Below are 24,666 nucleotides of genomic sequence, written 5' to 3'. Positions count from 1 at the left end.
GCATAGCGATATAGTGTTTTAGTAGGTAAACTCTTGTTGTGGATATTTTTCAATTGCATATTTTATCATGGTAGCTACATAGTCAAGGTTACTATATTTGCATGGTAGCTACATTGTCATGGTGAAGACATGGGCATGGTGGTTGTATTCTTAAGTTCAATATGATGCCGTCCTGGCTACATTATCTTGGTCACTACATCAACTTGATGGCTATATTGTTATGATTAATTTTGTCTTTCGGGATATATTTTGTAATTAGTGACAATACTGTTGTGATTATATGATCATGATAATATTTTCAAGAAAACTTATGTGGTATTGTAAGTGTAAGTGAATGGATATCATCTCATCATGTCACTTAAATTGTCATGGTTTTTACACTATGATCTTGTTTATGTCAACCTGTTGATTATATAATCATGATTGGTGTATGATTATGGTAACTATATTGTAATGTTTTATTTCATTGTGACAATTTTGTCATGTTGACTACAATTCCATGACAGCTATAATGTTATGACTATATCATGATGATAAATCCTGTCTGAGTCATTGTTTTTTCACAGAGACTATATTGTCCTGGAGTCTATATTTTTGCTATGATCCGAAAACGACTATCTATTAACAGGATCTATATTGTCAGGAGGTTATATTATATTGTGAATATAAGTTGAATGTTTCTATATTTTTGTTTGATTATATTGTCATATCAGTTATATGATCATGGCAGCTTTATTGTCATAGTGAATAGATTGTCGTCGTGACTATATTTTCATAATGGCTAAATTTTCAGAGCAAATATGATGACATGGAGGCTATATTTTCATGATATTTATAAAGTCATTGTAAGATTACTCTCAATGTGACTCTATTGTCCTGGTGATTGAGTTATATCGTGATATTTTTGTCAAGATGGATGTATTGTCATGGTGGGTATATTGTAGTTTGCTGTATTTTGATTTTACGCTTTTGTGAAGATAGCTTACTGTCAGTGTACCTATAGTGTCATGGAGAATATATTTTCATAGTGGAATTATTGTCATTATGAACATACTGTCATTTTGGCCATCTCCTTATTTTGGTTACATTTCTATCATATATATATCATCACCTTGGGTATATTAGGAACGTGATCTTTTTTTACGGTTGCTATATTTTCATTTTTTTAATCATGCATTTTTTGCCGGAAGTGATACATTATCATGATAACTATAACTTTCCGTTAACTATATATTGGCATTTTGACTATATTGTTATTATGACAATGATATCATGTTGGATATCTTGCCAAAGTAACTTTATTGTCAAGGTGTCTATTTCATCATGATGGTTATAATGTCATGGCGACAACATTTTCACGGTAGCTTTTATGTTGGTGTTGGGTTTGCCCTTGAGGATGTATCATTATAAAACGAGATTCTCATTTTGATTAAATCATTAGGGTACTACATTGTCGTGATATGCTATATTGTTATGGTTTCAGGAATGTCATTGTGTATGTATTATTATGTTGGCTATATTCCAATGGAAGCCATAGTGGCAGAGTGGCTACATTTTCATAATACAATCATTTTGTTATGTCGATTATATTCCACTTGTGTGTATATTGTCATGGTGACTGTTGCCATAATATCTATACTGTCATTTGATTTGTTGAATTGGTAGCTATATTGTCATAATGTAATGTCTTGGTTCCTGTATTGTCTTGGTCGTCGTATTGTCATCGTGACTATATTATCATGGTAGTTATATTTCCATTAAGATTATATTGATATTGTAACTATATTGCCATGGCGGCTATATTGTTAAATGAATATATTGCCATGATGGTTATTTGTTATTTTTTGTTATATTACAAGGGCGTGATTGTCTTTTCATGTTGCCTATATATCAGGGTACCTATATTGTTATCATAAGATGACAGTCATAAAGACAATATAGTCGCCATGCAAATATTTTCACCTTAATGATATCGGTATCATGATAATATATTGCTTATAACAGAATATTCACGATTAGAAAATGACAATATTCCACCTATAAAAAAAATCACCATCCCAATATAGCCAAGGTGGCGATATATATAACATAGCAATGTAACCCAAATTAGAAGATAGCCAAAATGACTTTATTTCATAGTGACAATTGCGTCTCTATGAAAATTTGTTCCCAATGAAAGTATAGTCACACAGACATTAAAGCCATATTCACTAAATAGTAACATTGAAAACGCATCAAACGACAATATAGCCACCATGATTGTACAGCCACTAAAACAATAATGTTACAACATAAATCAACCACTATGATATTAGAGTAAACTTGAAAAAATATTTATAATTACCACAAAAGTATCATGAGAATATAGCATCCATATCAACATATTTCTCATGACAATTTAGCCATTATGATAGTATAGTCACAACTACAATATATTCACGATAACAAGAAAGCCAACATGGCCATATAACTGATATAACAATATAGTCAACGAAACATTAAAGAAACATTCAGAATATGCTCACAACGTCAATATAGCCACCTGACAACATAGATACCGTGAGAAAATAGTCGTTTCGGATCAGAGGAAAAATATAGCCTCTAAAGTATAAAGTGTCCAGGAGACAATAGCTTCCAAAACAGAATTTATCAATACTATACAGCCGCCTTGACAGTATATCCCATAAAACAATATCAGAACCATGATAATGTACCTGCCATACCTATATAGCTACTATCAAAATTAAGTCAACATACCAAAATGATCAAAAAAGATATTGCCATTGCTATATAGTTACAATAATCATATATTTATGATGATAATGTAATCAGCATTTTCACATAAGCACCATCACCGTTTAAAAGCATGACAGACTAAGTTGCATGATGATATGATATCCAGACAGATACACTCAAGATGCCAAATAAGCCGTCATAGAAATATTATCATGATCATATAATCACAACCAAATTGTAGGTAAAGACAAAATACATCCCCAACGATGAAATTGACCGTAGCAATATAGCCATCAAGTTGATATAGCGACCAAGGTAAGGTAGCCAGGATGGCGTTATATTGAACATACAATACACCCGCCATGCCAATATCGTTATCTTTACAATGTAGCTTGCATGAAATACAGTAACCTTGACAATGTAGGTACCATGATAATGTATTCCCATGAAAAAATGTCCAAAAAAACAGTTGGGCTGCGAACACTATATCACCATGCTAATCTTGCCAAAATTCTAGTATTGCCATCATGGCAATATACCAAAAGGAAAAAAATTACCCACCACAATAAGTTAGCTAACTTAACAATATAGCTACTCTGACAAAAAGCGATGATGGCAATATAGTTACCATAAGAATGTAATCATAATGACAGTATAGCCATCATGACCATAGAGTCACGACGACAAGACAACCATGATGACCATACAGGCAACATGACAATACAGTCTCTATGATAATATTGCCATCATTTAATAAATCAAATGACAGTATAGAAATTATGGCAGCACAGTCACCATGACAATATATTCAAAAATACGATGAAATTCTGACAACAAAATGACCAAACCATGAAAATATAGCCACCCTGCCACTATGGCTTCCATTGTAATGTAGCCAACATAATATACATTCACCATGACAGTACGGAAACTATAACAATATAGCATATCATGACAATGTATTCACCTCATAATTTAAACAAAATGAAATATCCGTTTATATAATGATATATCTCCAATGGTAAATCAACACCATTAAATAAGCTACAATGAAAATGTAGTCATATGTAGTTATCTTAGCAATATAGCCACTAAGAGATTATAGTCACAATGACAATATATTCACCATGACAATATACAGTCACTTTAATGATATAGTTATCAAGATAATATATCACTCATGAAAAAATATATATGATTAAAAAAATGACAATATAGGAACTATAAAGAGATCACCTTGCCAATATAGCCACAGTGACGATATGTAAATCTACGCAAAGTAACCAAAATGAGCAGATAGCGAAAATGAAGATATGTTCATAATGACAATACTGCTACTTTGAAAATATATTCCCCATGACACTATAGCTACAATAACAATAAAGCAATATTCACAAAAGAGCAACATTGAAAATACAGGAAACGACAATATAGCCACTAAGACAATGCAGCTATCGTGACAATAATGTCACGATATACATCAATCGCCAGGCTATTAGAGTCACCTTGACAGTAATCTTTCAATGACTTTATGAATATCATGAAAATATAGCCCTCACGTCAACATATTTCCTATGACAATTTAGCCATTATGATAATATAGTCACGACGACAAGATATTCACTATGACAATAAAGCTACCATGATCATATAACTGATATGACAATATAGATTTCAGGATATGTAGTGTCCAGGACAATATAGAAATTACGGCAACACAGTAACCATGAGAATATACTCAGAAATACAATAAAATCGTCATAGAAAAATGATCCAACCATGAAAATATAGTTACCCTGTCACTATTACTTTAATTGTAATGTAACCAACATAATATACATTCAACATGACAGTACTGAAACTATAACAATATCGCATATCATGGCAATATATTCACATAATGATTTAAGAAAAAGGAGATTTTCGTTTTTATAATATATCTTCAAGGGCAAAAATCAACACCATTAGATATGATACAATGAAAATGCAGTCAAACTGTCATTATAACCATTATCATGAAATAGTCACCATGAGAGTATAGTTATCTTAGCAATATAGCCACTAAGAGATTATAGTCATAATTGTCACAATGACAATATACTGTCACCTTGATAGTAAAGTTATCACGATAATGTATCGCTTATGAAAAATTTTGCACGACTAAAAAAAATGACAATATAGCAACTATAAAAGAGATCACCTTGACAATATAGTCAAGGTGATGATATGTAAATCTTCGCAATATAACCAAAATGAGTAGATAGCCAAAATGACGGTATGTTCATTATGACAATACTGCTGCTATGAAAATATATCCCCAATGACACTATAGCTACAATGACAATAAAGCAATCTTCACAGAAGAGTACCAGTCAAAATACAGCAAACTTCTATATATCCACCATGAAAGTACAGCCACTATGACAATATCACGATATAAATCACTTACTATATAAACATTATGAAAATAAGGCCTCCATGTCAACATACTTATCATGACAATTTAGCCAATATGATAATATAGTCAAGACGGCAATATATTCAGTATAACAATATAGCCATGATCATATAAGTGATGTGAAAATACAGTCACCGCAACAATAAGGAAGCCTTCAAATTATATTCATTATGGCAATATAAGCACCTGACAGTATTGATGCTGTGAAAAAATAGTCTCTTTCGGATCATAGCAAACATATAGGCTCCAGGACAATATAGTGTCCATGACAAAATAGCGACCAAGACAAGATTTTTAATTAAGATATAGTCACCTTGACAGTATAGCCGAAAAAACAATGAAACAACAATGAAAATGTACCTGCCATAACAATATAGCTACCATGAAAATGCAGGCAACATGAAAAAATTGTCACAATGAAATATAATCGCCATTACAAATTAGTTACCATAATCATATATCAATCTTGATAATATCATCAGGAGGCTGACATAAACACCATCACAGTATAAAAACCGAGACAATATAGTGACATGATAATTTGATATCCATACACTTGCACTCACATTACCAAATAAGCCGCCATGAAAATATTGTTATCATGATCATATGATTAAAACAAAATTGTAGTTAATGACAAAATATATCCCCAACGACAAAATTAACCATAGCAATATAGCCAGCAAGTAAATAGAGCGACCAAGATAATGTAGTAAGAATGACATTATATTGAAAATAACAATACAGCCACAATGGCAATATCGTCACCATGACAATGGAGCTACCATGAAAATATAGTAACATTGACAATGTAGCTACTGTGATAATAAAATCCCATGGAACATATCCATAATAACAGTTTATTTGCTAAGACACTGTAGCACTATGCCAATATCGGCAAAATGTTAGTCTAGGCATCATGGCAATATACCAACAGAAAAAGAAAATAAGCACCACAATGATATAGCTAACTTAACAATGTAGCTACCCTGATAATGCATTCAATATGGAAAGACAGTCACCTCCTTACAGTATAACAAGAATGAAAAATATCTATCATGGCAATGTAGTCACCTATCAATATAGTCACCATGGCAATATAGTTACCATAACCATGTAATCATAACTGGAATATAACCAGCATGACTATGTAGTCAAGATGACATTCAACCATCATGACAATACAGGCAACATGACATTAGAGTCTCTACGACAATATTGCAATCGCTTCAACAAATCAAATGATAATGTAGATATTACTGGAACACAGTCACCATGACAGTATTATCACAAATGCAATATAACCGCGATAACAAAATTATCCTACCATGAAAATTTAGCCACCCTGCCACTGCAATATAGCTAACATGATAATACATTCACTACGACAGTACTGAAACTATGACAATATAGCATATCATGACAATTTACTCCCCTGATGACAGTCTCGCACCAGCTACCGACGTGTACGGAGCTGCTATCGTCTTTCAGAGCTAGGTTGTAGCTATTCCTCCCTGCGTTGTCGCTACCCTTGCTTTGTTTTGAAGGTTTTATCTCATATGATCATGATTGGTGTATGATTATCGAAACCATAATGTGATATCGTCTGTATTTCATTGTAATGAATTTGTCATAGTAACTATATTTTCATGTATGGTAGGTACATTTTCATGGTTGTTCCACTGTTTTATTGGCTATACTGTCAAGGTGACTGTATTGTGATGATAGATCCTATCTACTTCGCTATTTTGCCATTGAGACTATATTCTCTTGGACGCTATATGTTTGCTATAATCCAAAAATGACTATTTTGTCAAAGTATCTATATTTTCATGTGGCTGTATTCTCAGAGTAGATATAATTTATAAATGCGTTTATTGTTGCGTTGACTCTATTGTCATATCATTTATGTGATCATGGTGGCTTTATTGTTATGGTGAATATATTATCGTCTTGACTATGTTATCAGAATGGCGAAACTGTCACTTTAAAGATACTCATATGGAGGCTATATTTTCACGACACATATATTTATATGAACGCTATATTTTCATGATGTTCATATACTCATTGTATATTCATAATCAAGGTGACGGTAAAGTCCTGGCGATTGATTTATATCGAGAGATTATTGTCATGGTGGCTGTACTGTCTTTATGGCTGTATAGTCGTTTGCTATTTTTTCACTAGTACTCTTTTTGTGAAGATGGCTATAGTGTCAGTGAAGCTGGAGAATCGTGGGGAGCACATTTTCAAAGTTGCAGTATTGTCATTATGAATATACCGTCGTTCTGGTTATCATCTCTTTTTCTTTACGTTGCTATGATGTGTATATCTTCACCTTGTGGCAAGGTGATCTTTTTATAGGTGCTATACTGTCATTTTGTAATCATGCATATTTTGTCACAAGCGATATATCATTTTGATAACTTTATTATTAAGGTGACAGTATTATAAGAGCGACTATAATGTCATAATGACTATAATCTCAGAGTGGCTATATTGCCATGGTTACTATTTTATCATGATATTTATGTCATAGTGACTTTATTTTCATGGCAGCTTTTTAATGGTGTATAAAATTTTGTCCCTGAGGTTATATCATAATTGAAGCGAAACTTTTGTTTTTCATTAAATGATCAAGTGACTTCTTTGTCATGATATGTTATATTGTTATGGTTTCGGTACTGTCGTGGTGAATGTTTTGTTATTGTGGTTATATTGTAATGGAAGCCATAGTGGCAGGGTGACTATATTTTCATGGTAGGATCATTTTATTATGACAATTATATAACATTTCTGAGTATATTGTCATCGTGATTGTGTTGCCATAATATCTATGTTGTCATTTAACTTGTTGAATTAGTGGCAATATTGTCTTAGAGACTGTATTTTGATGTTTTCTGTATTGTCATGGTAGTTGTATTGTCATCGTGACTATAAGGACATGGTGACTATATTGCCATTAAGAATACATTGCTATGGTAATCATATTGCCATGATGGCTATATTGTTTGGTTACCATATTGCCATGATGGCTATATTGTTTAGTTACCATATTGCCATGATGGCTATTTGTCATTTTTTTTTTTTATATTTCAAGGAGGTGGCTGTCTTTTAATGTTACCTATATGGTCAGAGTAGTATATTGTCAAGTTAGCTATATTGTTGTGATGAATATTTTTTCTGTTGATATATTGCCATGATGGTTATACTAACATTTTAGAGATATTGGCATGGTGATATATCGTCTTAGCAGCTAAACTCTTGTTGTGGCTATCTTTTGGGTATTTTCTTCCCTGAATATTTTGCCATGGCAGCTACATTATCAACGTTACTGTATTTTCATGGTAGCTATATTGTCATGGTCAAGACATTGGCACGGTGGATGTATTGTAATTCTCAATACAATTCTCGCTACATTATCTTGGTCGCTATAACAAGTTGATGGCTATATTGCTATGATTAATTTTGTTGTTGGGGATATATTTGTCACCATCTACAATATTGTTGTGATTATATGATTATGATAACAATATATTCATGGCGGCTTCTTTGGTATTGTAAGTGTTAGTGTATGGATATCAAATCATCATGTCACTTATACTGTCATGGTTTTTATATTGTGATATTGTTTATGTCAACCTGCTGATTGGTCTATGATTATGGTAACTATATTGTAATGCCGATGATATTTCATTATGATAATTTTGTCATGTTGACTAAAATTTCATGACATCTATAATGTTTTGGCAGTTACAGTTTCACGATTTTACATTGTTTTATGGTCTATACTGTCAAGGTGTCTATATTATAATGATATATCCTGTCTTGGTCGCTATTTTGTCATAGAGACTATGTTGTCCTGCCGGCTATATGTTTGCTATGATTCAAAAGCGAATATTTGTCACAGTATCTATATTGTCATGTAGTTATACTGCCATAGTGAATATGATATGTATATTTCTTTTTTGCTTCCTAGACTGTATTGTCACATCAGTTATATGATCAGAGTGGCTATATTGTTATAGTTAATAAATTGCCGTCATGACTATATTATCATAATGGCCAGATTATCATGGCAGACATGTTGACATGGAGGCTATATTTTCATGATATTTATATACTCATTGCAAGACAATTATCATGGTGACTAATGACATGGTGACAATTTGTATCTTGACATCATTATCATGGTGGCTGAACTATGATGGTGGCTACATTCTCGTTTGCTGTATTTTCAATGTTTGTCTTTTGTGAATATGGCTTTGTTGTCAGTGTAGCTATAGTGTCATGGGAAACATATTTTCAGAGTGGCAGTATTGTCATTATGACCATACCGTCATTTTGGCTATCTTTTCATTTTAGTTGTATTGCTATAATGCATATATCGTCACCTTAGATATATTGGCAAGGTGATCATTTTATAGGTGATATATTGTCATTATTTAACGCTTGCATACTTTGTCATAAGCGAAATATTATCATGATAATTATATTTTTATGGTGACAATATTGTCATAGCGACTATATTATCATTATGACTATAATGTCACAGTGGCTATATTGCCAAGATAACTATATTGTCATGGTGACTTTTTTATCATGATTTTTATAATGTCATAATGACTGTATTTTTGTCGAAGCTTTTTTAATGGTGTTGATATTGCCCTTGAGGATATACCATTATAGGAAAGAAATTGTCATTTTGATTAAATTATTTGGTGACTACATTGCCATGATATGCTGTAATGTTATGGTTTCAGTACTGTCATGGTAAATCTTTTATTACTGTTTCTACATTGCAATGGAAACCAAAATTGTAGGTGGCTATATTTTCATGGTAGGATAATTTCATCATTGCGATTATATTGCATTTCTGAGTATATTGTCATGGTGACTATGTTGCCATAATATCTATATTGTCATATAATTTGTCAAATTGATGGCAATATTGTCTTAGAGACGGTACTGTCATGTTATCTGTATTGTCACGGTGGTTGTATTGTCAATGTGACTATATAGTCATGTTGGCTACATTGTCGTTAAGATCACATTGTTATGGTAACTATATTACCATAGTGGCTGTATTGTTAAATCAATATATCGCCATGATGGCTATTTGCCATTTTTGCTATATAACAAGGAGGCGACTGTCTTTTCATGTTGGCAATATTGTCAGAATAGCTATATTGTCTAGTAGTGGGTATACATATTTCTTTTCTGGCGGTATATTATCATGATAGCAATAATAACATTTTGGCGATATTGGCATTGCGATATAGTATTTTAGCAGCTAAACTCTTGTTGTGGATATTTTTCAATTATATATTTTATCATGGTAGCTTCATAGTCAAGGTTACTATATTTTCATGGTAGCTACATTGTCATGGTGAAGACATTGGCATGGTGGTTGTATTCTTACTTTCAATATAATGCCGTCCTGGCTACATTATCTTGGTCGCTATATCAACTTGATGTCTATATTGTTATAGGTTTTTTTTTTCTTTCGGGATATATTTTGTAATTAGCGACAATACTGTTGTGATTATATGATCATGATAATATTTTCTTGAAAACGTATGTGGTATTTTAAGTGTAAGTGAATGGATATCATCTCATCATTTCACTTAAATTATCAAGGTTTTTGCACTATGATCTTGTTTATGACAACCTCCTGATTATATAATCATGATTGGTGTATTATTATGATAACTATATTGTAATGTCGTTTTATTTCATTGCCATAATTTTGTCATGTTGACTACACTTCCATGACAGATATAATGTTATGACCATATCATGATGATAAATCCTGTCTGAGTCACTGTTTTTTCACAGAGACTATATTGTATTGTCCTGGAGTCTATATTTTTGCTATGATCCGAAAACGACTATCTATTAACAGTATATATATTGTCAGGTGCTTATATTGCCTTTGTGAGTATAAGTTGAATGTTTCTATATATTTGCTTTGATTATATTTTCATATCAGTTATATGATCATGGTAGCTTTATTGTCATATTGAACAGATTGTCGTCGTGACTATATTTTCATAATGGCTAACTTGTCATAGCAAATATCTTGACATGGGGGCTATATTTTCATGATAATTATAAAGTCATTGTAAGATTACTGTCAAGGTGACTCTATTGTCCTGGTGATTGAGTTATGTCGTGATATTATTGTCAAGATGGCTGTGTTGTCATGGTGGCTATATTGTAGTTTGCTGTATTTTAATTTTACGCTTTTGTGAAGATAGCTTTACTGTCAGTGTACCTATAGTGTCATGGAGAATATATTTTCATGGTGGAATTATTGTCATTGTGAACATACTGTCATTTTGGCCATCTCCTTATTTTGGTTACATTTCTATCATAAATATATCATCACCTTGGCTATATTAACAACGTGATCTTTTTTTACGGTTGCTATACTTTCATTCTTTATTCATGCATTTTTTGTCGTAAGTGATACATGATCACGATAACTATAACATTCCGGTAACTATATATTGGCATTTTGACTATATTGTTATTATGACAATGATATCATGTTGGATATCTTGCCAAAGTAACTATATTGTCATGGTGTCTATTTCCTCATGATGGTTATAATGTCATGGTGACTACATTTTCACGGTAGCTTTTATATTGGTGTTTGGTTTGCCCTTGAGGATGTATCATTATAAAAGGAGATTCTCATATTGATTAAATCATTAGGGGACTACATTCTCGTAATATGCTATATTGTTATGGTTTTAGGAATGTCATTTTATATGTGTTATTATGTTGGCTATATTCCAATTGAACCCATAGTGGCAGGGTGGCTATATTTTCATAATATAATCATTTTGCTATGTCGATTATATTCCACTTGTGTGTATATTGTCATGGTGACTGTTGCCATAATATCTATGCTGTCATTTGATTTGTTGAATTGGTGGCTATATTGTCATAATGTAATGTCATGGTTCCTGTATTGTCTTGGTGGTTGTATTGTCATCGTGTCTATATGGTCATGGTAGTTATATTTCCATTAAGATTATATTGGTATGGTAACTATATTGCCATAGCTGCTATAATGTTAAATGAATATATTGCCATGATGGCTATTTGTTATTTTTTGTTATATTACAAGGGGGTAATTGTCTTTTCATGTTGCCTATATATCAGCGTACCTATATTGTTATCATAAGATTACAGTCATAAAGACAATATAGTCGCCATGCCAATATTTTCACCTTAATGATATGGGTATCATGATAAAATATCGCTTATACAATAATATGCACGATTAAAAAATGACAATATACCACCTATAAAAAAAATCACCTTCCCAATATAGCCAAGTTGACGATATATGGAACATAGCAATGTAACCCAAATTAGAAGATAGCCAAAATGACTTTATTTCATAATTATAATTGCGTCACTATGAAAATTTGTTCCCAATGAAAGTATAGCTACACTGACATTAAAGCCATATTCATTAAATAGTAACATTGAAAACGCATCAAACGACAATATAGCCACCATGATTGTACAGCCACCATAACAATAATGTTACAACATAAATCAATCACTGTGATATTAGAGTAAACTTGAAAATTTTTTTACAGTTACCATAAAAGTATCATGAGAATATAGCATCCATATCAACATATTTTCCATGACAAATTAGCCATTATGATAGTATAGTCACAACTACAATATATTCACTATAACAACAAAGCCACTATGGCCATATAACTGATATAACAATATAGTCAACGAAACATTAAAGAAACATTCAGAATATGTTCACAACGTCAATATAGCCACCTGACAATATAGATACCGTGACAAAATAGTCGCTTTCGGATCATAGGAAACATATAGCCTCTAAAGTATATAGTTTCCAGGAGACAATAGCGTCCAAAACAGAATTTATCAACACTACACAGCCGCCTTGACAGTATAGCTCATAAAACAATGTCGGAACCATGAAAATGTACCTGCCATAACAATATAACTACTATCAAAATGAAGTCAACATACCAAAATGATCAAAAAAGATATTGCCATTGCTATATAGTTACAATAATCATACATTAATGATGATAATGTAATCAGCATTTTTACATAAGGACTATCACCGTTTAAAAGCATGACAGACTAAGTTACATGATGATATGATATCCAGACAGATACACTCAAGATGCCAAATAAGCCGTCAGAGAAATATTATCATGGTCATATAATCACAACCAAATTGTCGGTAAAGACAAAATACATCCCCAATGATGAAATTGACCGTAGCAATATAGCCATCAAGTTGATATTGCGACCAAGATAATGTAGCCAGGATGGCGTTATATTGAACGTAACAATACACCCGCCATGCCAATATCGTCATATTTAAAATATAGCTTGCATGAAATATAGTACCCTTGACAATATAGGTACCATGATAATGTATTCCCATGAAAAAATATCCAGAACAACTGTTGGGCTGCGAACACTATATCACCATGCTAATCTTGCCAAAATTCTAGTATAGCCATCATGGCAATATATCAAAAGGAAAAAAAAATACCCACTACAATAAGATAGCTAACTTAACAATATAGCTAATCTGACAAAAAGCCATGATGGCAATTTAGTTACCATAAGAATGTAATCTTAATGACAGTATAGCCATCATGACCATAGAGTCACGATGACAAGACAAACATGATGACCATAGAGGCATTATGACAATACAGTCTCTATGACAATATTGCCATCAATTTAATAAATCAAATGAAAATATAGAAATTATGGCAACACAGTCACCAAGACCATATATTCAAAAATACAGTAAAATACTAGTAACAAAATGATCAAACCATGAAAATATAGCCACCCTGACATTATGGCTTCCATTGTAATGTAGCCAACATAATATACATTCACCATGACAGTACTGAAACTTTAACAATATAGCATGTCATGACAATGTATTCACCTCATAATTTAAACAAATTGAAATATCCGTTTTATAATGATATATCTCCAAGGATAAATCAACACCATTAAATAAGCTACAATGAAAATGTAGTCGCATGTAGTTATCTTAGCAATATAGCCACTAAGAGATTGTAGTCATAATGACAATATAGTCACCATGACAATATACTGTCACTTTAATGATATAGTTATCAAGATAATGTATCACTCATGAAAAAATATACATGATTAAAAAAATGACAATATAGCAACTATAAAGAGATCACCTTGCCAAAATAGCCAAGGTGACGATATGTAAATCTTCGCGAAGTAACCAAAATGAGGTGATAGCCAATATGACGATATGTTCATAATGACAATACTGCTACTACGAAAATATATTCCCCTTGACACTATAGCGACAATGACAATAAAGCAATCTTCACAAAAGAGTAACATTGAAAATACAGAAAACGACAATATAGCCACCATGACAATGCAGCTTTCGTGACAATAATGTCACGATATACATCAATCGCCAGGCTATTAGAGTCACGTTGATAGTAATCTTTCAATGACTTTATGAGATATCATGAAAATATAGCCCTCATGTCAACATATTTCCTATGACAATTTAGCCATTATGATAATATAGTCACGACGACAAGATATTTACTATGACAATAAAGTTACCATGATCATAAAACTGATATGACAATATAGATTTCAGGATACGTAGTGTCCAGGACAATATAGAAATTACGACAACACAGTGACCATGAGAATATACTCACAAATACAATAAAATCGTCATAACAAAATGATCCAACCATGAAAATATAGTTACCCTGCCACTATGACTTTAATTGTAATGTAACCAACATAATATTTATTCAACATGACAGTACTGAAACTATAACAATATCGCATATCATGGCAATATATTCATATAATAATTTGAAAATAACGATATTCTCGTTTTTATGATATATCTTCAAGGGCAAAATCAACACCATTAAATATGCTACAATGAAAATGCAGTCAAACTGTCATTATAACCATCATCATGAAATAGTCACCATGAAAGTATAGTTATCTTAGCAATATAGCCACTAAGAGATTATAGTCATAATGTCAACATTGTCACAATGACAATATACTGTCACCTTAATAGTAAAGTTATCACGATAATGTATCGCTAATGAAAAAATATGCATGAATAAAAAAATGACAATATAGCAAATATAAAGGAGATTACCTTGACAATATAGTTAAGGTGACGATATGTAAATCTTCGCAATATAACCAAAATGAGTAGATAGCCAAAATGACGGTATGTTTATAATGACAATACTGCTGTTATGAAAATATATCCCCATGACATTATAGCTACAATGACAATAAACCAATATTCACAAAAGAGTAACAATGAAAATACAGCAAACGACTATATAGCCACAATTAAAGTATAGCCACTATGACAATAATGTCACGATATAATTCACTGACTATATAAACATCATGAAGATAAGGCTTCCATGTCAACATACGTACCATGACAATTCAGCCAATATGATAATATAGTCAAGACGGCAATACATTCACTATAAAAATATAACCATGATCATATAAGTGATATGACAATAAAGTCAACGCAACAATAAGAAAGCCTTCAAATTATATTCATTATTACAATATAAGCACATGACAATATTGATGTTGTGACAAAATAGTCTCTTTCGGATCATAGCAAACATATAGGCTTCAGGACAATATAGTGTCCTTGACAAAATAGCGACTAAGACAAGATTTTAAATTAGTATATAACCATCTTGACAGTATAGCCGATAAAACAATGAAACAACAATGAAAATGTACCTGCCATAACAATATAGCTACCTTGAAAATGCAGGCAACATGACAAAATTGTCACAATGAAATGTAATCGCCATTACAATTTAGTTACCATAGTCATATATCAATCGTGATGATATCATCAGGAGGCTGACATAAACACCATCACAGTATAAAAACCATGACAATATAGTGACATGATAAAATATCTATACACTTGCACTCACATTACCAAATAAACCGCCATGAAAATATTGTTATCATGATCATATGATTAAAACAAAATTGTAGTTAATGACAAAAGATATCCCCAACGACAAAATTAACCATAGCAATATAGCCAGCAAGTAAATAGAGCGACCAAGATAATATATTTAGGATGGCATTATACTGAAAATAAAAATACAGCCACAATGGCAATATCGTCACCAATGACAATGTAGCTACCATGAAAATATAGTAACATTGACAATGTAGCCACTATGATAATAAAATCCCATGGAACATATCCACAATAACAGTTTATTTGCTTAGTCACTATATCACCATGCCAATATCGCCAAAATGTTAGTCCAGGCATCATGGCAATATACCACCAGAAAAAGAAAATAAGCACCACAATGATATAGCTAACTTAACAATATAGCTACCCTGATTATATATTCAATATGAAAAGACCGTCACCTCCTTACAGTATAACAAAAATTAAAAATAGCTATCATGGCAATGTAGTCACCTATCAATATAGTCACCATGGCAATATAGTTACCATAACAATGTAATGAAAGGTTGCTTTTATTATTTTCTAAATGATCTTATTTTGAGTTTTAAGTATTATAACTTATTTTGATATGTAAAGAGAATGTTGGTAATATCCAGTATTATGACTTTATACTTACAGAATCATTCATTTAGAAAGTGATGATATATGTACATCATTTTTGCAGCGCTGATACAGTTGCCATGTTTTTTTTAAGAAAATTTTGTTAGTTCTCAGGAATAATTAGGATCATAGTAATTTGTATAGAATCAGAATGTGGAATCACTGTGAATGCACCCATAGCCAGTCAGAGAGCCATAGTTAGTGACAGGCACTGGTTATGAAAAATAGGTGCACCATAATTTTTCTTCCTCATTTATATTTTCATATGTATTTTCTGTTTTTTCCCTGGGGATAGGGGAGAAAGAATACTTCCCACGTACTCCCTGCGTGTCGTAGAAGGCGACTAAAAGGGGAGGGAGCGGGGGGCTGGAAATCCTCTCCTCTCGTTTTTTTTTTTTAATTTCCCAAAACAAGGAACAGAGAATTGGGTCAGGTAAAGGCCCAGTCCTCTGTTCTTAACGCTACCTCGCTGATGCGGGAAATGGCGAATAGTTTAAAAAAAAAAAAAAAAAAATGTAATCATAACTGGAATATAACCAACATGACTATATAGTAAAGATGACATGCAACCATCATGACAATACAGGCAACATGACATTAGAGTCTCTACGACAATATTGTAATCGATTCAACAAATTAAATGATAATATAGATATTACTGGAACACAGTCACCATGACAGTATTATCACAAATGCAATATAACCGCGATAACAAAATCATCCTACAATGCAAATTTAGCCACCCTGCCACTGCAATATAGCTAACATGATAAAACATTCACTACGACAGTACTGAAACTATGACAATATAGCATATCATGACAATGTAATCTCCTGATGACAGTCACGCACCAGCTACCGACGTGTACGGAGCTGCTGTCGTCTTTCAGAGCTAGGTTGTAGCTATGCCTACCTGCGTTGTCGCTACCCTTGCTTTGTTTTGAAGGTTTTATCTTATATGATCATGATTGGTGTATGATTATCGACACCATAATGTGATATCGTTTGTTTTTCATTGTAATGAATTTGTCATAGTAACTATATTTTCATGTAAGCTATATTGTTATAGTAGGTACTTTTTCATGGTTGTTCCACTGTTTTATTGGCTATACTGTCAAGGTGACTGTATTGTGATGATAAATCCTGTCTTCTTCGCTATTTTGTCATAGAGACTATATTTTCTTGAACGTTATATGTTTGCTATGATCCAAAAGTGACTATTTTGTCACAGTATCTATATTTTCATGTGGCTGTATTCTCAGAGTGGATATAATTCATAAATGCGTTTATTGTTGCGTTGACTATGTTGTCATATCATTTATGTGATCATGGTGGCTTTATTGTTATGGTGAATATATTAGCGTCTTGACTATATTATCCGAATGGCGAAAAAATCACTTTAAAAATATTCATAAGGAGGCTATATTTTCACGACAAATATCTTTATATGGACGCTATATTTTCATGATATTCATGTACTCATTGTACATTCATTATCAATGTGACGCTAATGTCCTGGCGATTGATTTATATCGAGAGATTATTGTCATGGTGGCGGTACTGTCTTGATGGCTGTATAGTCGTTTTCTATTTTTTCAATAGTACTCTTTTTGTGAAGATGGCTTTATTGTCATTGAAGCTGGAGAATCGTGGGGAACATATTTTCATAGTTGCAGTATTGTCATTATGAACATACCGTCGTTCTGGTTATCATCTTTTTTTCTTTACGTTGCTATGATGTATATATCTTCACCTTGACTATAGTGGCAAGGTGATCTTTTTTATAGGTGGTATACTGTCATTTTCTAATCATGCATATTTTGTCACAAGCGAAATATCATTTTGATAACTTTATTATTAAGGTGACAGTATTTTAATAGCGTCTATAATGTCATAATGACTATAATCTAAGAGTGGCTATATTGCCATGGTCACTATTTTATCATGATATTTGTATCATGATAAGCTTATTGATACAGTGGTTAAATTGATGAGAACTGCTATTGACGTTTGTGTAAATAAATTATACGTTTCCTTTTTCCATAGCCAGAGGTTGAACCATTGTGTGACATTCATTTTTTCATTCATTTCAAGCTAGAAGTTTCAGTTTTCTAAATTGTTTCTTACATTTTTCATATGTATATATATGTATGTGTGTGTGTGTATATGTGCGTATGTATGTGTATGTGTGTGTATATGTATATGTATATATATATATGTATATTATCCCTGGGGATAGGGGTGAAAGAATACTTCCCACGTATTCCTCGCGTGTCGTAGAAAGCGACTAGAGGGGACGGGAGCGGGGGGCCAGAAATCCTCCCCTCCTTGTATTAACTTTCTAAAATGGGAAACAGAAGGAGTCACGCGGGGAGTGCTCATCCTCCTCGAAGGCTCAGAGTGGGGTGCCTAAATGTGTGTGGATGTAACCAAGATGTGAAAAAAGGAGAGATAGGTAGTATGTTTGAGGAAAGGAACCTGGATGTTTTGGCTCTGAGTGAAACGAAGCTCAAGGGTAAAGGGGAAGAATGGTTTGGGAATGTCTGGGGAGTAAAGTCAGGGGTTAGTGAGAGGACAAGAGCAAGGGAAGGAGTAGCAATACTCCTGAAACAGGAGTTGTGGGAGTATGTGATAGAATGTAAGAAAGTAAATTCTCGATTAATATGGGTAAAACTGAAAGTTGATGGAGAGAGGTGGGTGATTATTGGTGCATATGCACCCGGGCATGAGAAGAAAGATCATGAGAGGCAAGTGTTTTGGGAGCAGCTGAATGAGTGTGTTAGTGGTTTTGATGCACGAGACCGGGTTATAGTGATGGGTGATTTGAATGCAAAGGTGAGTAATGTGGCAGTTGAGGGAATAATTGGTATACATGGGGTGTTCAGTGTTGTAAATGGAAATGGTGAAGAGCTTGTAGATTTATGTGCTGAAAAAGGACTGAGGATTGGGAATACCTGGTTTAAAAAGCGAGATATACATAAGTATACTTATGTAAGTAGGAGAGATGGCCAGAGAGCGTTATTGGATTACGTGTTAATTGACAGGCGTGCGAAAGAGAGACTTTTGGATGTTAATGTGCTGAGAGGTGCAACTGGAGGGATGTCTGATCATTATCTTGTGGAGGCTAAGGTGAAGATTTGTATGGGTTTTCAGAAAAGAAGAGTGAATGTTGGGGTGAAGAGGGTGGTGAGAGTAAGTGAGCTTGGGAAGGAGACCTGTGGGAGGAAGTACCAGGAGAGACTGAGTACAGAATGGAAAAAGGTGAGAACAATGGAAGTAAGGGGAGTGGGGGAGGAATGGGATGTATTTAGGGAATCAGTGATGGATTGCGCAAAAGATGCTTGTGGCATGAGAAGAGTGGGAGGTGGGTTGATTAGAAAGGGTAGTGAGTGGTGGGATGAAGAAGTAAGAGTATTAGTGAAAGAGAAGAGAGAGGCATTTGGACGATTTTTGCAGGGAAAAAATGCAATTGAGTGGGAGATGTATAAAAGAAAGAGACAGGAGGTCAAGAGAAAGGTGCAAGAGGTGAAAAAAGGGCAAATGAGAGTTGGGGTGAGAGAGTATCATTAAATTTTAGGGAGAATAAAAAGATGTTCTGGAAGGAGGTAAATAAAGTGCGTAAGACAAGGGAGCAAATGGGAACTTCAGTGAAGGGCGCAAATGGGGAGGTGATAGCAAGTAGTGGTGATGTGAGAAGGAGATGGAGTGAGTATTTTGAAGGTTTGTTGAATGTGTTTGATGATAGAGTGGCAGATATAGGGTGTTTTGGTCGAGGTGGTGTGCAAAGTGAGAGGGTTAGGGAAAATGATTTGGTAAACAGAGAAGAGGTAGTGAAAGCTTTGCGGAAGATGAAAGCCGGCAAGGCAGCAGGTTTAGATGGTATTGCAGTGGAATTTATTAAAAAAGGGGGTGACTGTATTGTTGACTGGTTGGTAAGGTTATTTAATGTATGTATGACTCATGGTGAGGTGCCTGAGGATTGGCGGAATGCGTGCATAGTGCCATTGTACAAAGGCAAAGGGGATAAGAGTGAGTGCTCAAATTACAGGGGTATAAGTTTGTTGAGTATTCCTGGTAAATTATATGGGAGGGTATTGATTGAGAGGGTGAAGGCATGTACAGAGCATCAGATTGGGGAAGAGCAGTGTGGTTTCAGAAGTGGTAGAGGATGTGTGGATCAGGTGTTTGCTTTGAAGAATGTATGTGAGAAATACTTAGAAAAGCAAATGGATTTGTATGTAGCATTTATGGATCTGGAGAAGGCATATGACAGAGTTGATAGAGATGCTCTGTGGAAGGTATTAAGAATATATGGTGTGGGAGGAAAGTTGTTAGAAGCAGTGAAAAGTTTTTATCGAGGATGTAAGGCATGTGTACGTGTAGGAAGAGAGGAAAGTGATTGGTTCTCAGTGAATGTAGGTTTGCGGCAGGGGTGTGTGATGTCTCCATGGTTGTTTAATTTGTTTATGGATGGGGTTGTTAGGGAGGTAAATGCAAGAGTTTTGGAAAGAGGGGCAAGTATGAAGTCTGTTGGGGATGAGAGAGCTTGGGAAGTGAGTCAGTTGTTGTTCGCTGATGATACAGCGCTGGTGGCTGATTCATGTGAGAAACTGCAGAAGCTGGTGACTGAGTTTGGTAAAGTGTGTGGAAGAAGAAAGTTAAGAGTAAATGTGAATAAGAGCAAGGTTATTAGGTACAGTAGGGTTGAGGGTCAAGTCAAGTGGGAGGTGAGTTTGAATGGAGAAAAACTGGAGGAAGTGAAGTGTTTTAGATATCTGGGAGTGGATCTGGCAGCGGATGGAACCATGGAAGCGGAAGTGGATCATAGGGTGGGGGAGGGGGCGAAAATTCTGGGGGCCTTGAAGAATGTGTGGAAGTCGAGAACATTATCTCGGAAAGCAAAAATGGGTATGTTTGAAGGAATAGTGGTTCCAACAATGTTGTATGGTTGCGAGGCGTGGGCTATGGATAGAGTTGTGCGCAGGAGGATGGATGTGCTGGAAATGAGATGTTTGAGGACAATGTGTGGTGTGAGGTGGTTTGATCGAGTGAGTAACGTAAGGGTAAGAGAGATGTGTGGAAATAAAAAGAGCGTGGTTGAGAGAGCAGAAGAGGGTGTTTTGATGTGGTTTGGGCACATGGAGAGAATGAGTGAGGAAAGATTGACCAAGAGGATATATGTGTCGGAGGTGGAGGAAACGAGGAGAAGAGGGAGACCAAATTGGAGGTGGAAAGATAGAGTGAAAAAGATTTTGTGTGATCGGGGCCTGAACATGCAGGAGGGTGAAAGGAGGGCAAGGAATAGAGTGAATTGGAGCGATGTGGTATACCGGGGTTGACGTGCTGTCAGTGGATTGAATCAAGGCATGTGAAGCGTCTGGGGTAAATCATGGAAAGTTGTGTAGGTATGTATATTTGCGTGTGTGGACGTATGTATATACATGTGTATGGGGGGGGGGGGTTTGGGCCATTTCTTTCGTCTGTTTCCTTGCGCTACCTCGCAAACGCGGGAGACAGCGACAAAGTATAACAAAAAAAATAAATATTTGCATCATAGTGACTGTATTTTCATGGCAGCTTTTTAAATGTGTATAAAATTTTGTCCCTGAGGTTATACCATAATAGAAGCGAAATTTTTATTTTTCATTAAATGATCAAGTGACTACATTGTCATGATATGCTATATTGTTATGGTTTCACTACTGTCGTGGTGAATGTTTTGTTATTGTGGCTATATTGTAATGGAAGCCATAGTGGCAGGGTGACTATATTTTCATGGTAGGATCATTTTATTATGACGATTATATAACATTTCTGAGTATATTGTCATCGTGATTTTGTTGCCATGATATCTATATTGTCATTTAACTTGTTGAATTCGTGGCAATATTTTCTTAGAGACTGTATTTTGATGTTTTCTGTATTGTCATATTAGTTGTATTGTCATCGTGACTATAAGGACATGGTGACTATATTGCCATTAAGGATACACTGCTATGGTAATCATATTGCCGTGATGGCTATATTGTTTGGTTACCATATTGAGATGATGGCTATATTGTTTTATATTTCAAGGAGGTGGCTGTCTTTTAATGTTACCTATATTGTCAGAGAAGTATATTGTCAAGTTAGCTATATCGTTGTGATGAGTATTTTTACTGTTGATATATTGCCATGATGGCTATACTAACATTTTAGAGATATTGGCATGGTGATATATCGTCTTAGCAGCTAAACTCTTGTTGTGGCTATCTTTTGGGTATTTTCTATCTTGAATATTTTGCCACGGCACTTACATTATCAATGTTACTAAATTTTCATGGTAGTTATATTGTCATGGTGACGACATTGGCACGGTGGCTGTATTGTAATTCTCAATAAAATGCTGGCTACATTATCTTTTTCGCTATAACAACTTGATGGCAACATTGCCATGATTAATTTTGTCGTTGGGGATATATTTGTCACTACCTACAATATTGTTGTGATTATATGATCATGATAACAATATATTCATGGCGGCTTCTTTGGTATTGTAAGTGTAAGTGTATGGATATCATATCATCATGTCACTTACACTGTCATGGTTTTTATACTGTGATATTGTTTATGTCAACCTGCTGATTATATGATCATGATTGGTCTTTGATTATGGTAAATATATTGTAATGCCGATGATATTTCATTATGATAATTTTGTCATGTTGACTAAAATTTCATGACATCCATAATGTTTTGGCAGGTCCTGTTTCATGATTGTTACATTGTTTTATGGTCTATACTGTCAAGGTGTCTATATTATAATGATATAACCTGTTTTGGTCGGTATTTTGTCATAGAGACTATGTTGTCTTGCCGGCTATATGTTTACTATGTTTCAAAAGCGACTATTTGTCACAGTATCTATATTGTCATGTAGTTATACTGCCATAGTGAATATGATTTGTATATTTCTTTTTTGCTTCTTTGACTTTATTATCACATCAGGTATATGATCACTGTGGCTATATTGTTATAGTGAATAAATTGCCGTCATGACTATATTATCATAATGGCCAGATTATCATGGCAGACATGTTGACATGGAGGGTATATTTTCATGATATTTATATAGTCATTGTAAGTTTATTATCAAGGCGACTAATGACATGGTGACAATTTGTATCGTGACATTATTATCATGGTGGCTGAACTATGATGGTGGCTATATTCTCGTTTGCTGTATTTTCAATGTTGCTCCTTTGTGAATATGTTTTGTTGTCATTGTAGCTATAGTGTCATGGGGAACATATATTCATAGTGGCAGTATTGTCATTATGACCATACCGTCATTTTGGCTATATTTTCATTTTAGTAACATTGCTATAATGTATATATCGTCACCTTAGCTATATTGGTAAGTGATCTTTATATAGGTGATATATTGTCATTATTTAACTCTTGCATACTTTGTCATAAGAGAAATATTATCATGATAATTATATTTTTATGGTGACAATATTGTCATAGCGACTATATTATCATTATGACTATAATGTCACAGTGGTTATATTGCCAAGATAACTATGTTGTCATGGTGACTTTTTTATCATGATTTTTATAATGTCATAATGACTGTATTTTCGTAGAAGCTTTTTTAATGGTGTTGATATTGCCCTTGAGGATATACCAATATAGAAGAGAAATTGTTATCTTGATTAAATTATCAGCTGACTACATTGCCATGATATGGTATACTGTTATGGTTTCAGTACTGTCATGGTAA

Source organism: Panulirus ornatus, chromosome 55 (genome assembly GCF_036320965.1).
Source record: "Panulirus ornatus isolate Po-2019 chromosome 55, ASM3632096v1, whole genome shotgun sequence".
Taxonomy (NCBI): domain Eukaryota; kingdom Metazoa; phylum Arthropoda; class Malacostraca; order Decapoda; family Palinuridae; genus Panulirus; species Panulirus ornatus.
This window is presented reverse-complemented; position numbering follows the sequence as displayed.